The sequence below is a fragment of the Acomys russatus genome, chromosome 7 (genome assembly GCF_903995435.1).
Source record: "Acomys russatus chromosome 7, mAcoRus1.1, whole genome shotgun sequence".
NCBI classification, from domain to species: Eukaryota; Metazoa; Chordata; class Mammalia; order Rodentia; family Muridae; genus Acomys; species Acomys russatus.
In genome coordinates this window covers 33117996-33132024 of record NC_067143.1, presented here as the reverse complement: position 1 = coordinate 33132024, position 14029 = coordinate 33117996, and the positions used below count along the sequence as shown (strand labels likewise).

Here is a 14029-nt window from a genome sequence, read left to right as displayed (position 1 = left end):
GAGCTCAAAGTGGATTCACTCTGCTGTCCCTTGTGCTTAGCCCCATACCTGGCACTTGGCAGAGTTAATACAATTATCAGTGTAGGAAAATAGTATGTGTTTCAGCGTAAGCAGGAAATGGATCAGACCAGACTAGGCGCTCACAGGCAATCAGATACCCATCACTGCAAAATGATCTGTTTGCAATCATGGCCAAGCTTTTCCTAAACAAGAAGGTGCAGCATCTGGGAAGAATGTCCTGCGGAGGCAGGGGAGTGAGTAGTGATCTGGGCTGTTTGAGGCTGGCATGTGTGCTTTAGGTTAGGAGTGTGGTTCTAACCATAAAATAGGCCTGACAGCTGATAATACAGCACTGCGTGCCAAGATGAGAATTCTCGGACCAAGTTTTCAGTAACTCTTGGACGGGTTAGGAACAGTAGCCCACTGAACATGGGAATAATTTAGGACAAGATGATTTGGTGGTAGAATAGCTCATTCTATGGGAGCATTCTATGCTCCTTACAATGATGAAGATGGTAGACTCTTTGATCTGAATCTCTGTTTCTAAAACTTGCCTTGGATAAGTTATTTATCCTTTGTGTGTCTCCAATAGTAAAATGGTGCTAATAGGCCCTAACACCTGCATTAGCCATACAGATTATGAATATATATATATATATATATATATATATATATATATATATATATATATATATATATATATATCTTATGATGCTAAAGCAGCTTAATTGAAACAATCACAGTTATTATTATTAGAGCTAAAATACAAATGATTTCTCTATTCTGAACAAAATATTTGCTACGGTCTTAGCTAATACAGTTGATGCCTGTAACAAATAAGTGGGAAACACAACACACAGCAATCCAACACAAATAGGAGCTCATTTCCAGGTCACATGGCAGTGTTTACAGGAGAATCGGCTGGAGGTGGCACTGTCATGCAGGCTAATGCAGATCTGCTCTTTGCCTTAGTCACTCTAAGCACTTATGCCTTTTGTAGCCAGCTGGAATGAAAGAGGGACATGATGTTGTTATGACCATGGGCTAGACATGGAGTCATCACTTCCCTTCTTAATAGAACCAAGTCATATGGTTCCAGGATTTATAAGGGAAGCTGAGAATTGGAGGACATCAGTGTTTCACATGGAAAAGAAGTTTCTGGTGGGTAGCTGACCATCTCAAGAGGGAAGAAAAGACAGTGTCTCTTCTAACATTCTATTCAAACAGCATATCCCATGTCTGGTGACATACAAGGAAAGAAAGAACAAGACATCCTTATTCTATTGCTCCTCTTACTCTGACTGCAAACAAATTTCTAAGTCAAGGAGGACTTGGCCTACCTGCCACAGAGATGCTTTGATTCACACAGCCTATGGGAAAGACAGGAAAAGGAAGAATGTTTGACATTAATGGGGGCCTCAGTTACAAAGGTATATCTAGAGCTGGAAATACGGCTCAGCAGTTAGGAGCACTGGCTTCTCTTCCAGAGGACTTAGATTCCATTTCTAGCACCACCATGGTTGCTCATAAGATCTGTGAGTCCAGTTTCAGGCATAAGATGCCTTTTGTCGGCTTCCACCAGCACCATGCACACAAGCAATGCTCAGACATACATATGGGCAAAGTACTATATAACATTAGAATAAAAACAATATTCAAAAGAAAAGAAAACACACTCAGGAGAGAAACAGGGAAGAAAGACTGACTACAGAAGCCTGGCTTATGGATCCATGGCAGTTAAGGAAGAAGCCAGAGCATACATCAAATTCTAACTAATATCTACACCCAAACTACCAAGTGCTGCCTACAGTAGATGTAGATCTCTCACAAAAACCAGAAAGAGTCTCCAGCTGAGAGTTCACACATGGGTGAAACTATAAGTGTGATTCTTATGGGTCGTTTTACTTGATTTTCATCTTTTGAGGGCTCAGAGCTTCCCAGAGAAGCCTAAAGGAGTTTATGGCCTACCTTGACTACTGTAGTGAGTTTCTGGAGAGAAAACAAGGGTCCAGGGCTACTCCAACTGGAGAGCTGGGGAGGGAAGCGATGCTATTATTATAACTGAGACCTGAGGTTGGAGCAGGGCCTACTTGACCAGAATGTGCTTTCCAGTTTTATAAGAGTAAGAATGGTGGCTGGTTCTGAGTCACCTGAGGGGAAAGCCCAAGGACTCTCTGTGGCTTGGTTAGGTGTTCCTTACCATCAGCTGGAAAGACCTTCTTTGATGAAAGCCAAGCAGTAACAGGCTGTGGAGGAGAGCCAGCCATCTATGAAATGGCTTGCCATTTGCTTTTCCCTTTAAAATCTAGTGATGTCAATTAAAGTCAAGTGAGTTCCATAATCACAGGGTGCCCTCATGCTTCCTGCTCAATGTTTGGATCTCGGGAGGCTCACCTATCAATGGAAACCTTTCTCGACTGCACAGTCCACATGTTCTGAAGCCACTGAAGATGAGCCTGGATGAGGACAGTTCTAGTGGGTGGTTGAACAGCAAACGGTTGCTGATGGTGCTCTAACTGTGCAGCCACTGTGGGGTTGCTCATACTGGAGTCTTAGATTAGGCATCTCAGCCCCTCACCCACCTAACCCGCTGCCCCCAGTTGACTTTCCGATGGGAGCTGGCCCTCATCACAAGGAGCAGACTTTATAAGGATTGGTCTTAGCCAATCAGACAAGTTGTTCCCCTAGGGGTAGAAATAAGGCTGGGAGCTGCTGGAGTTGGACCATTGCTCAGTCTACACCACTTTAGTTGGACACTAAACGTAGAATGAGGGAATCACTCTTCCTCGCCTGGTATGTCAAGCAGGAGTGTGGACACCTGATTGCTAAACAGTAGAGGAAGTATTGGCAGCTGTGCAGGCTGGCCTTTGAGGGATACTGGCCTCATTTGAAGGGATTTGTTGTTGTTGTTGTTGTTTTGTTTTGTTTTTTGAGACAGGGTTTCTCTATGTAGCCTTAGCTGTCCCAGACTAACTTCATAGCCAAGGCTGGCCTCAAACTCACAGAGATCCGCCTGCTTCTGCCTCCCAAGTGCTGGGATTCAATTTGAAGGGGTTTATCCCTGTGAGTTTAGGCATTGGGTTCTTCAGAATAAGTGCAGGGAAACAGGGAAGAAAACAGACACTGGCTGTCAAAAGATGAGGCCCTCATGAGCCTTTCTAGTGACCAGACCCCTGCTGCTAAGCCTAATTGTTTTTTTTTTTAACTACTTCAAATCCACACTGTTCCTATTTATTTTTTAAATATATTTTATTAATTTATTCATATTACATCTAAATTGTTATCCCATCCCTTGTATCCTCCCATTCCTCCCTCCCTCCCATTTTCCCCTTACTCCCCTCAACAGAGCAAAATAATGAGGATTTGTGTTCCATTCCACCCTGTTCTATTAGGGGTAAATCCAAACTCCTTTAGAAAAGTTGCAACGATGGTAGAGTGAGTTCTCATCTGCCCCTCTTCTAGTTTTCCTTACTGTTGATGTGCTGCAGAGCCATGGCACCTTTGGCAAAGTAAGAATTAACAATGGCAAACTGATTTGTTAAACTTCAGACTGTTTGGATTTTCTCCTATTATTCTACAGTCCAAGGAGCCCAAGGTACCACCTTGCATGCAACTGCTTCTCCTTGAAAACAGTGGCACTGCTGGTGTACCTTTATGGGGGCCGAGGGGCCATAAAATGGGCTGTGAAAAAGTTCTCTTGTAACCCCAAGGTGCACAGTTACTGAGAACCTTATGTTGAGTGAAGCTATGGTGTGACTCCAGGCTCAGAAAAAACGTCCTTTGAAACTGTTCAGTTCTGGACATCTTAGAAGCCACATGTGGACAAGACCAGATTTAATTTTCTCAGGCAAGGTTTGTAACAGAAGGCTAGAGAAGAGCTGGGCATGTCCCTAGAACTCCCGTGCCAGGACTGTGCCTGCCTCCATTCATTTATTTATTTCTGGTATAGAGTGCATAGCGCTCATTAGAAGACATGGCACAGAGTGGACTCCTCTGCAGACAGATGCTGTGATATACTCACTTTGAGTGAATTTAGAGCAGCAACTTAAATGCTAATGCCTATTAATCTGCACAAAGCTGCCAAGAGAAAGGAACACAAAGGAAGGGATCCGTAGCTAATTATAGCAGGTATTGCAGCCTCACTTCCTTGATTAAAGCCAGTGGATCTGCACACTCATTATCTACAAAATAACAGAGATTTTAGAATATAGACATCTACTGAGGGATGGGAGTGTTATTTAGGGCACTTTGGTATCAATTACTGCTCTGTGTCCATCAAGACATCCCATCTGCCTGTAAAATGTGGAGTTTGGTCTGTGGTTCTAGTCTTCTTCTTCATCTTCTGCCTTGTGGGGATAAATTCTTCATGTGATGGTAAGAGAAGAGGAAGCTGTGTTTCCGTCCAATAGGAGGAAGGCATAGCCAAAAGGATAAGAAAATGCCAGTTACTTCTTTCTCTAATGTTGCTTTGACCTCAGCTCAAACATCCGTTTTCCCAGCCCTTTTTCCTCTTCCTATTAAAATTAGGAAGATACTTTGATTTTGGAAACAGGTCTTTTTATATAACTACCTATATCTAGTTCAATGACTGAGGTTTAATTTTGTGCACTCTGTGGGTTGACTACAGGTGAAGGATTCCTTTATATTTTTCCAAGAAACTGGGATGACCCGAAACTTCCTTGCACCTATATACACTCACACCTTCTTCCTTCCTAAACCATTCAATACAGCAGCAATAGAATGGATATCTACTACAGCCCAAACATTCTATAAGGCAGAACTGAATACTCTGTGTTGGTGGGGAGAGGTGGGGGTGGGGCCTTGGGCTACTGTGGCATGAAAAGGCATGGTGACCAGGAACTTGAACTGCAGACAACTGGACTCTATCAATGTGAGGAAGTTGTTTAGAACATGTGTTTCTCAGTGGCCTAAAGACTGCTGTCCTGTGGAGAATTTTTCTATCTTTGATTATGGGCATATTGTACCCACTGACTACTGGGATGGCTAGAAGCCCAGGTTTACTCACTGCATTGACTACTGACATGGAACAAATATCTTTCTTGCCTAATGTCAGCCTTTATCTTTTATGAAGTACCAGTTTCCTGTCTTTTTCTTCATTATCTTGACTTTCTCATCTAACAAATGTGGTCTGTACAAATACAAACAGCAAAATTTCCTCCACTACATGGATACTTGGCTGAGAGTTTGGGGCTTTCCTAAAGGCTTTCCTAGTAATGTACCAGAGGCTTCATCACTCTTTCTTCTGAAGCAGGAAAAAAGGACTAGGACCCAGTTCAGTCATTAAGTCACTTTGGTGACATCGGTTTTTAAATCAGCATCCTTGACTATCAGCTCATAGGGTTGATTAGTGCTTTGTTTTTGGAGTATTTTTTTCATAGCAGTGAAACTTCCCCTCCAAATAGAACCCAGTAACACAGATATAGAGACAGAAAGACAGACACAGAGGGCTTTAAGGATCCATCTTCTTTGATTTGAAAAGTTGATGGACAGTCCTGGGCAGTCATATTAGGTTAGGACATACTGGTCCAGGCAAGAGACCATGAGACTCTGTGCTGCGAGGAACCTAAGAGGATAGAGGAGCTCTGGAATATCACTGGGGCTCAGAGAGGTGAACTGAAGCTTAGGACTCAAAGGCATTGCTGTGTTAGACAGTAACCTTGGAAATGAATAACCATAGTTGTGGGATGGGAGACATTTAAAAGTGCAACTTTTAAGCCACCTCATGTGTCCCAAGAATGTTAGAAACAAATAAGAAATGCCAACTCCTTCAACTTAAAAACACACACAGCCTTATTCATGATAGCCAGAACATGGAAACAGCCTAAGTGTCCATCAGTAGAAGAATGGATAAAGAAACTGTGGTACATATACACTATGGAATACTACTCAGCTATTAAAAATAAGGAATTCCCAAAATTTGTGGACAAATGGATTGAACTAGAAATGATCATAATGAGTGAGCTAACCCAGAAGCAGAAAGACTCAAATGGTATATACACACTTATAACTGGACACTAGCCCAAGGGGCAGGTCCCATCAAAATCTGCACCTACCAGGAAAGTGGGATAGAGGTGAGAACATCCTATTGAGACTCTAGGTGATAAAAATATAGGGGATAGGGAAGTAAGTGGATCCAGAGGGTCCTAGAAACCTACAAGAGGAACATTATGATGGGTGGATCTGAGCCCAGGGGTTCTGCTTGATCAAAGGCACCAACCAAGGACAAAACATGCAACCATCATCAAACCCCTACCCAGATCTAACCAAGGGACAGAACATTCTCCACAGTTAAGTGGAGACTGGGGACTGACTTTCACAGGATCTCTGGTGCTCCATATTTGGCCATGTCCCTTTGTTGGGGAGGCCCAATGGCACTCGGAGGAAGGATAGCAGACTACCAAGAAGAGACTTGATACTCTAGCACCATATTCAGGGGGAGGAGGTCCCCCTTGGTCACAGTCATAGGGAAGGGGGGTTGGGGTGAAAGTGGGAGGGAGGGAGGAATGGGAGGATGTATGGGATGGGATAGAAAATGAGATGTAATATGAATTATTTTATCTTTCAATAAAAATGTGGAAAAAAATTTACTACTCTAAAAAAAAAAACAAAAACAAAACAACAACAACAACAACAACAACAACAAAAACCACACACACACACACACACAGCCAGAGGGAGCCTTGAATGACATCTCTCTCACCCTGAGGCCCCAGGCCGGCTGGCACCAGCATCGTCCTAGGAAGATGGCCTGTTGGCTTTTTCCCAGGGCTTCTGGGATTCCTTCCTCCAGTTTCCTCACTCTTTCCAGCTGTGGCATATTGATGTCATAACCACTGAGCACTCTATGTTTTTCTAATTCTTAGTACTCTTTAGAAGTGTGGTATTCTCAGTTGTCTCTCCCCAGAATCCTACCTGTTTTAAGGTGTGTCTACCTTCTGTCCTCCATGGAGAAAGCTGACTTATACTATAAAATGACATTGTGACCACCCAGAAAAACTAAGAAGATTGCTGTGAGCGAAGTGCCTCTGTACCTTTCATAGGGAACTTGGTAGATTCTGTTTACCTTGAATGACAAGAGAGCCAGCAGAGTGAAAATTCTGGCCCTGCTTGCCCTGCCAAGACAGTGATATTCCGAGAACAGTTGCCAGTGATCTTGATGCAGTCTCATCTCTCTGAAAGGTTGAAATCTGGCTGTTCTCTCCCATCAAGGAAGGTGGTACCTGAGTGGGATGGACATTATTACTGCTTGCCTGTCTCCGTGGGGACAAGACAGGGAAGATGCTTCAGGAGAAAATTCCAAGATCAGGAGGGATGTTTTATTGAAGCCAATTCTGATGAGGGGAAGCAGGCTGCAGGTGGCCATGGAGCTGAACCCCTAGTTTCTCTCTCCAGGGTGGCAGAGGCTGGTGATAGATGCATTGTAACAGCCACCATTTTCCTTCTGAAGTGCAAAAAACTTTTTGTTTACTGAGACAAACTGAATATATAACATATAAAAACACATAAATTTCCATACAAATATCTTCCTTACCAGCTATAATTAAGATATTTGCATGTAAAGAGAAGATTGTATTCCCCTGACTTCCTCCACTTTGGGAATTATATTTTTCTCATAATCCACATAGTTCAAGAATATGTGAGTTGTCTGACAAAGCAGGAAGAGGAAGAGGAGGAGAAAAAAAAGAGGAGAAGGAGGAGGAGAGCAAAGGATCTGGTCAATAAAGCAACTTTTCCCTTCCTGCCCCTCCCCTACATTCCCAGAGTTAGCCTATAACATAGGACAAAGCTGGAGGTAGGGAGAGTTGTTGCTTAAGGAAAGGTGAGTTGAGCTGCCCAGCCCATTAAATCCTAAACAAGCTATATTCATTTGAATCTCCAAGCTCTTGCTTAGAGCTATTAGACCTTAGGAAATGTACTTACATTCTCTAAGTCTCAGATCCCTCATCCGAGAAAGAAAGGGGAGGGGGGGGGAAGGAGCATGAGGGAGAACAATTTCTTCTTTTGTGTGGATTAAATAAGATAATGTATGCAAATTGCCTGGTACCTATTAGGCACTCAATAGACGGTTATTATCGTTCCGTGTAAGTGAATAAGGAAGAAATTATATATAAGAAATTTTAAATAAGTTACATGCCAAAGTATTTCCTATGATAAGTCTTTGGTGCTGGATCCTGAAATTAAAGGGGAGATGAATCTACGTAAGAGAGCTCTGAGAGATAGAAAACAAAGCCACTCACCCTCTAGGTCTTTGATGTTCAGGATAGCGTGTTGGAAGGCCAGGCAGAGAGAGGAAGCATATCAATTGGTGAGGGGGTCCTTATTGTTAAATGGCTGGCTTTGACCAGGAACTATTTGCTCATTGAACCTTGAGCTTTTCAGAAACAGAGCTCTTTTCTCCAGGCTTCATGGATTGGCAGTCTCTTTCTTGACTATTTCAAGGTTGGGTGCCTTGGGAAAAGAACCAAGGCCTACGGAGAGCTCACCTTCTTTTCTCTTCCTGTACAGTGATCTCTTCTCCTCATTTTCATGGGCAACATGACATCATAGGTATGAAAGTTCTTTGTTCTGTCTTGGTTGGGTCCACTTGCTTTTGATCCTTTGCTCCCATAAGAGCCTAAAGTGCTACTACACTGGTAAGCAGTGACACAGGATTAGTGAATGAGTTGCACAGGGAGAGTAGTACTACATCTCTCACCATGGCACCTTTGACTGTCTCTTCTCACTGACTCTCTTGCGTCAGCCTCAACAGTCCATATATTTATGCTCTTGAGTCGTTCTATGCTATATCTCTCTGAGAACTAATGTCCTTTGCAGACAAAGAAACTTATACCCTTCTTAGCATGGATTTTCACATTAGTGCTTAATAAAATGTTTAATTTTTATAATATATAATACCAAATGAGGTGTTTTGATGGGTAAAGTAATAATGTTCCTATTGCTTTAAGTATTGGTAAAGTAGTTCCCATGAATATGTTTAACACCTTAGTGCCAATGGTCAGTATGTAGGGTCTCTGGGAATCTGGGTCTAGAAGATAAACTGGTCTCTCAATGAAAAAAATTCAATTGTTTCATATTGCCCACCAGTGGCTCAAACATTTGCTTTGAGTGAAGAAGACTGAATGAATGAACATATCACAATGATTAAAATGTCTATGAGAATATATATATATATATACATACATATATATATCCAGCTTTCAAAGTCTATATGACCAAAGCATTAAGACAGTCTACTGATTATATTGAGATGAATCAAATGTTTTTATCTATGCTAAACTTAAAGAGACAAATTACTTTTTATTTAGTTTCCAATAATTAGGAGTTAGTTTATTACTATACTCCCAAGTGTTTTCTGTGTCAATAAATAGCCTTCGCACCTAAAATATATGAGCCTCTTGGTTGCTTGTAAATTTAATTCTCTCAAGATCATGTAGCATATGCCCAGGCGTGGCAAGCACATATCAGGTAACAGCTCTGACTGACTGATGGTGAGTGCCCTGAGTAGGATGATGGGGTGTATCTAGCGTGGGAAAAAGGCATGTAATGATATAGCGGCATCCACCATGCATTTGGGAAAGAGATTGGCGGCATCAGGAGTGTTCTCAGGACTGGCATTCATTATTCCAGTCTCTGTTCTCAAGTCAAGGATTGTTCCGGACTCTTTAAGGTATAATTTGTCACAAGCAGAAGGACTCCAGTACAGCACGCACGTTACCATATTGAATGTTCCTGTGTGCAAAGAACATGTACAGAATATAGAGCTGACCAGATTGGCCTGCATGGCTGTGGCTCATTTAGTTTAATGCCCAAACCCATAGATGAAACTGATATCCTCGTGTCCTAAATTGTCTTCAATTAAGCTGTTGTTTGTGTTTTAGGACACACATACAGCAGAGGTAGTTTGCTTCTGGGTAGATCTGATGCTCTGTTACATTCCATTCTGCCAAAGTTTTAATAACTGAGTCACATGTCTTTCTACCAGCTCAGTGTCACCAATCCTGTGCCGTTCTGTACCAGGGTACCAGCACTATTTTATGCATATTTTATATCTCTTGCAAAATTGAGCGGTTTCGAATTTTCCTCTCTGGCAGATCAATTCGTCGATAATCTTTAAGTATTGTCATAGGATTAGCATGTTACTATTCAGTTGAACAGTGTTCCTACATATACAAACCACTTTCCAAGTAATTATTTTATAAGAACCTTTGATTAAATCCTTGCTGAAATTTGAGCAAATGATCTGCTGTGGCAAATCTGTGTAATCCTGATTTGGAATTAAGTGAGAAGTCATCTTGTCAAACCTACCTGACAGATAGTTGACAAATGAGGCCACTGGAAGAGAGAAAGAGGAAAGGGAGGGAGGGAGGGAGGGAGGGAGGGATGGAGGGAGGGAGAGCAATTGTCAAGTGCATGCCTCTGGTTATTATCAGGAACATGGCAAAAGCACCAGCCTTCTTTCCTGGAGACCTGAGGTTTATCCTCTGATTACCATTGTAGTACATACTGTTCACTGGCTGTTAGCAGGAGTCCACTTCACAGACATGTAAACTGAGGCTCAGAGATTAGTTGGTAATCCTCAGGTTGGTTGGTTGCTTTGAAGAGAGGAGAAGTTAGCTATAAATATAATTTTTAAAGAGCATACCAGTATGGTATGGCGACCATGAGATAAGTTAGAATTCCAAGGTAGAAAATGATTCCATTTTAATCCAATCCTATTTGTTTGTTTGGTTTTTTTCTAATAGAGTTTTGTGTCAAAGGTATTTTAAGTAAAGGAGGTGAACAGTTGGGGTGACTCAGAGCTGGCCATAGTAGTAAACCAGGAGACCTTAATTTAGAGGGCTTTAGAGTCTCCAGTATGCTACTTAAATTAGCAAGAGAATTGACATGAGTGGAGTCCCAAGATGGTAACACAGATTGAATGAAACTCATTGGCAAGTAAAAGCTACTAGAAGTAAAGTAAGTGATGGTCAGATATAGGGGATGTTGTCATAAATGTCCATATATATTTTGTAGAAAGGGATTATTTTAGTGTATGTTTATTATGAAAATACATACTCAAGAGTGCCTGATGACACATATTTGGTCATTATAGCTTGAGATGTCTTCAACAGCAATGCCTTATTTCATCAACTTTATATCCCTTATGCTCAGCATTATATATGTGTGTGTGTGTATACACATATATTCATATTATTTATATATTAATATTAAATTAAATACAGCAGAAGATAGACATACTTCTTAGTGAATAATCTCGATGATGTTTTGTGACTTTGGTCCTGGGGATACTAAATGAGAATGAGGCTAGACTTTAGTGAAGAGATGCTCACTTTAGTGAAGAGGTCCTCACTTATTTTGGTGTGATGAATGGCTTCTGCTTCATTTTTTAAAAAACCAACAGTTTAGATAGGATTAGCAAACTCCGGAGCTATTTCAGACTTGAGGATGGTGAGGTTCAGTTCTGTAGACCTTGTGTGATAATAGAAGATTTTAGACTGTAGGGCAGTAGATTATTTGTCCCCACAGGTTTTCTAGCAAATCACACAATGCATTTTAGAAGTGTGACAAGGGGACACATGCATTGGTTATGAGGCTATAGTTGGCGAGCACAGAGTTTTGCCTTCTTCTAAGTCTGAGATGCTAAGGGCCTCTCTATAATAGAGACTTCTGGGCTGTGGCACTGACACTTACGGGCTTACTATGCATGAGCAAACAACTGTCAAGTGTGTGTTTCTGTGACACTGAGAAACATTAGAGAAAAGACACACTCTCCATATCTTTCAATTCTCAGCTCTGCATTCTTTCCTTCATCATCCAGCCCCCAACCCGTCTCCAGCTGAACTCTCTCTATAACTATTGTTATTCTGCTCCAAACCTTTGTCTCTTATTCTACCCTAAGAATTTATTCTCTCTTATACATTAAAAAAAAATGTTTTGTTTAATCTTTTATTCCTTCCAACATACATTTGTCTTCTCTATTACTGAAATGGGTCATTTTTAATCCTTTACTTTCATTTAGGGCGCTTCTGATCTTACCATATCTTTGAATATGACTTTTGAGGGTCAATAATAATTTTCTATTACCCACATTTCAGTGTCTTTCCTCAGGGTAATCCTTTATGAACTCTGTATTGAATGTCATTAATAACAGCCCTGTTTCTGTCCCCTTCCCTACTTCCTCCACCAACCCACCATCATATCCCCTTTTTATGCTTGAGTGATGTCTTACTTTTCACTGTCTCCCCCTTTCTGATCATCCTTTGCCTCTTTCATTGGTTGATGTGTTTCTTTTTATTCAAAGTTCTGAAGTAGTTAGTCGAGAGTCAATGGGTTTGCGAGGTTAGAATTCTGTTTTCCTTTTATACCTCCATCTCTTTTCTCTATGACTACTATATCTATAAGTTCCCTCTGGAGAGTTCATTGGACATGAAGGCTTTTCTTTTTGGAAATAAACTCACCATGGCCACTACCATATCTTTCAGACAGTGCTGTACAGTAGCTTGTTAGCACACACGAGAGCTCTAATGGGAGGTCCTCTAAGGGGAATCCTATTTCAATGTATCTATGCCACCTTCTTGCCATGTCTAGCCTCACAGCATCTCAATGTCACTTGCTCTAGTTAGTCCAACAACTGGATCTATGACTTTAAGGTCAAACCTTTCTTCTCATCCTTATTCACCCCATTCCTGTTCATATAAGATCCTTGAGTGAGTCCTCATTTCTCCAAGATAACAGTCTGTGTTCTGGGCTCTGTGCTCTCCTTCCCGACCCTGCCATGGCAGCCCTGTAATTCCATCCAGCCTAGCCAGTCTGAATCCTGGTTCACATGACAGTACACTCCCTTCCACAAATACACAATGTTCTCTGTAGATGCTGCACTAACAAAGTACCACAATTCAGTGGGCTTCAAAAACAGAACATATTTTTTTTTATGGGTTGAAGGCTAGAATTTTCAAATCAAGGCACAGGCAGCCTTGATTCTTTCCCAGGCCTGCCTCCTTGCCTTGTAGATGGCCACCATCCTCTGTCCTCACAAGATCTTTCCTGTACAAGTTTCTATGTCAAGATTTCCAGCCCTTTAAAGGCAACAGTCAAATTAAATTAGTGTCCAACGTAATGACCTGCAAAGCCCTTATATCTACTATGGATACATGCTAGGGAAGTGGGAGTTGGAATTCCAACATATTAAATTTGTATGGGGCACATGACTCAGCCCCATACCTCCTCTGCACAACTGCCCACTTATCCATCCATTTTTCTCTTCACCTCCCTTGCTATTTCTTGCTGTCCATCTCACAATGTCATCAAAACCTGCCAAGCTCATTTCATTGTCTCCACTGGGTGGTTTTCTCAGTCTCACCCTATGGGTTTGTACACATAGACTTGCTGCTTCATAAACATGTTTGACCAACCTGTTTCATCCTTAGGGGGTGCCTTCACCCCTGGATCCACAGAGAATCAGGATGTGTGTGCCTCTTGCCCTTTGCACATAGTTCTTGACCGCAGAGGTGCTTAAGAAATGTCAATGCTATGTTACTGTGAATCCTGCCTTAGAGAGAGCTTAGCATATCCTTGTCTTTTAACTTTTCAAGTAGGAAAGCAAGGGAAGCAAGATTTGCCAGGTGATGGTGGAGAATTCCTACACTGATTCTGTTGACAGTGTAGGGAGGAGGGTGCCAATGTCCATGCAATGACCAATGCAAATGCTGTCCAGCTATCTAAATAGGAAAAGCAGGAAAGAAAGAAATTAAGAAATTAAGGAAGACTGGGGATAGTAGTGAATTCATGAGTTTTCTGCTAATACAAAAAGAATAAAGTTGCCTTCCGGGGCTTTGGGGAAAGTTCCCTTTTTTTGGTGTAAGGAGTTGAGAATGTTAGATAAAACGCACGCCCTTCTAAAGTGGTAGTGGCTGGGGCTCTCATCCTGTGGAAAGGAGACCTGGCCCATAGGAGGAAAGCCTGTTGCATTTTGGTGGCTTGCAGAGGCAGACAGTGTATGGACTAAGAG

General features: G+C 41.7%; 1 protein-coding gene across 5 annotated transcripts in view; it reads left to right on the top strand.

The window, feature by feature from the left end:
• Ntrk3 (neurotrophic receptor tyrosine kinase 3) overlaps positions 1-14029 on the top strand; it is a 379071-nt gene that overhangs the window by 328328 nt on the left and 36714 nt on the right. The gene's annotated exons all lie outside the window — the stretch shown is intronic.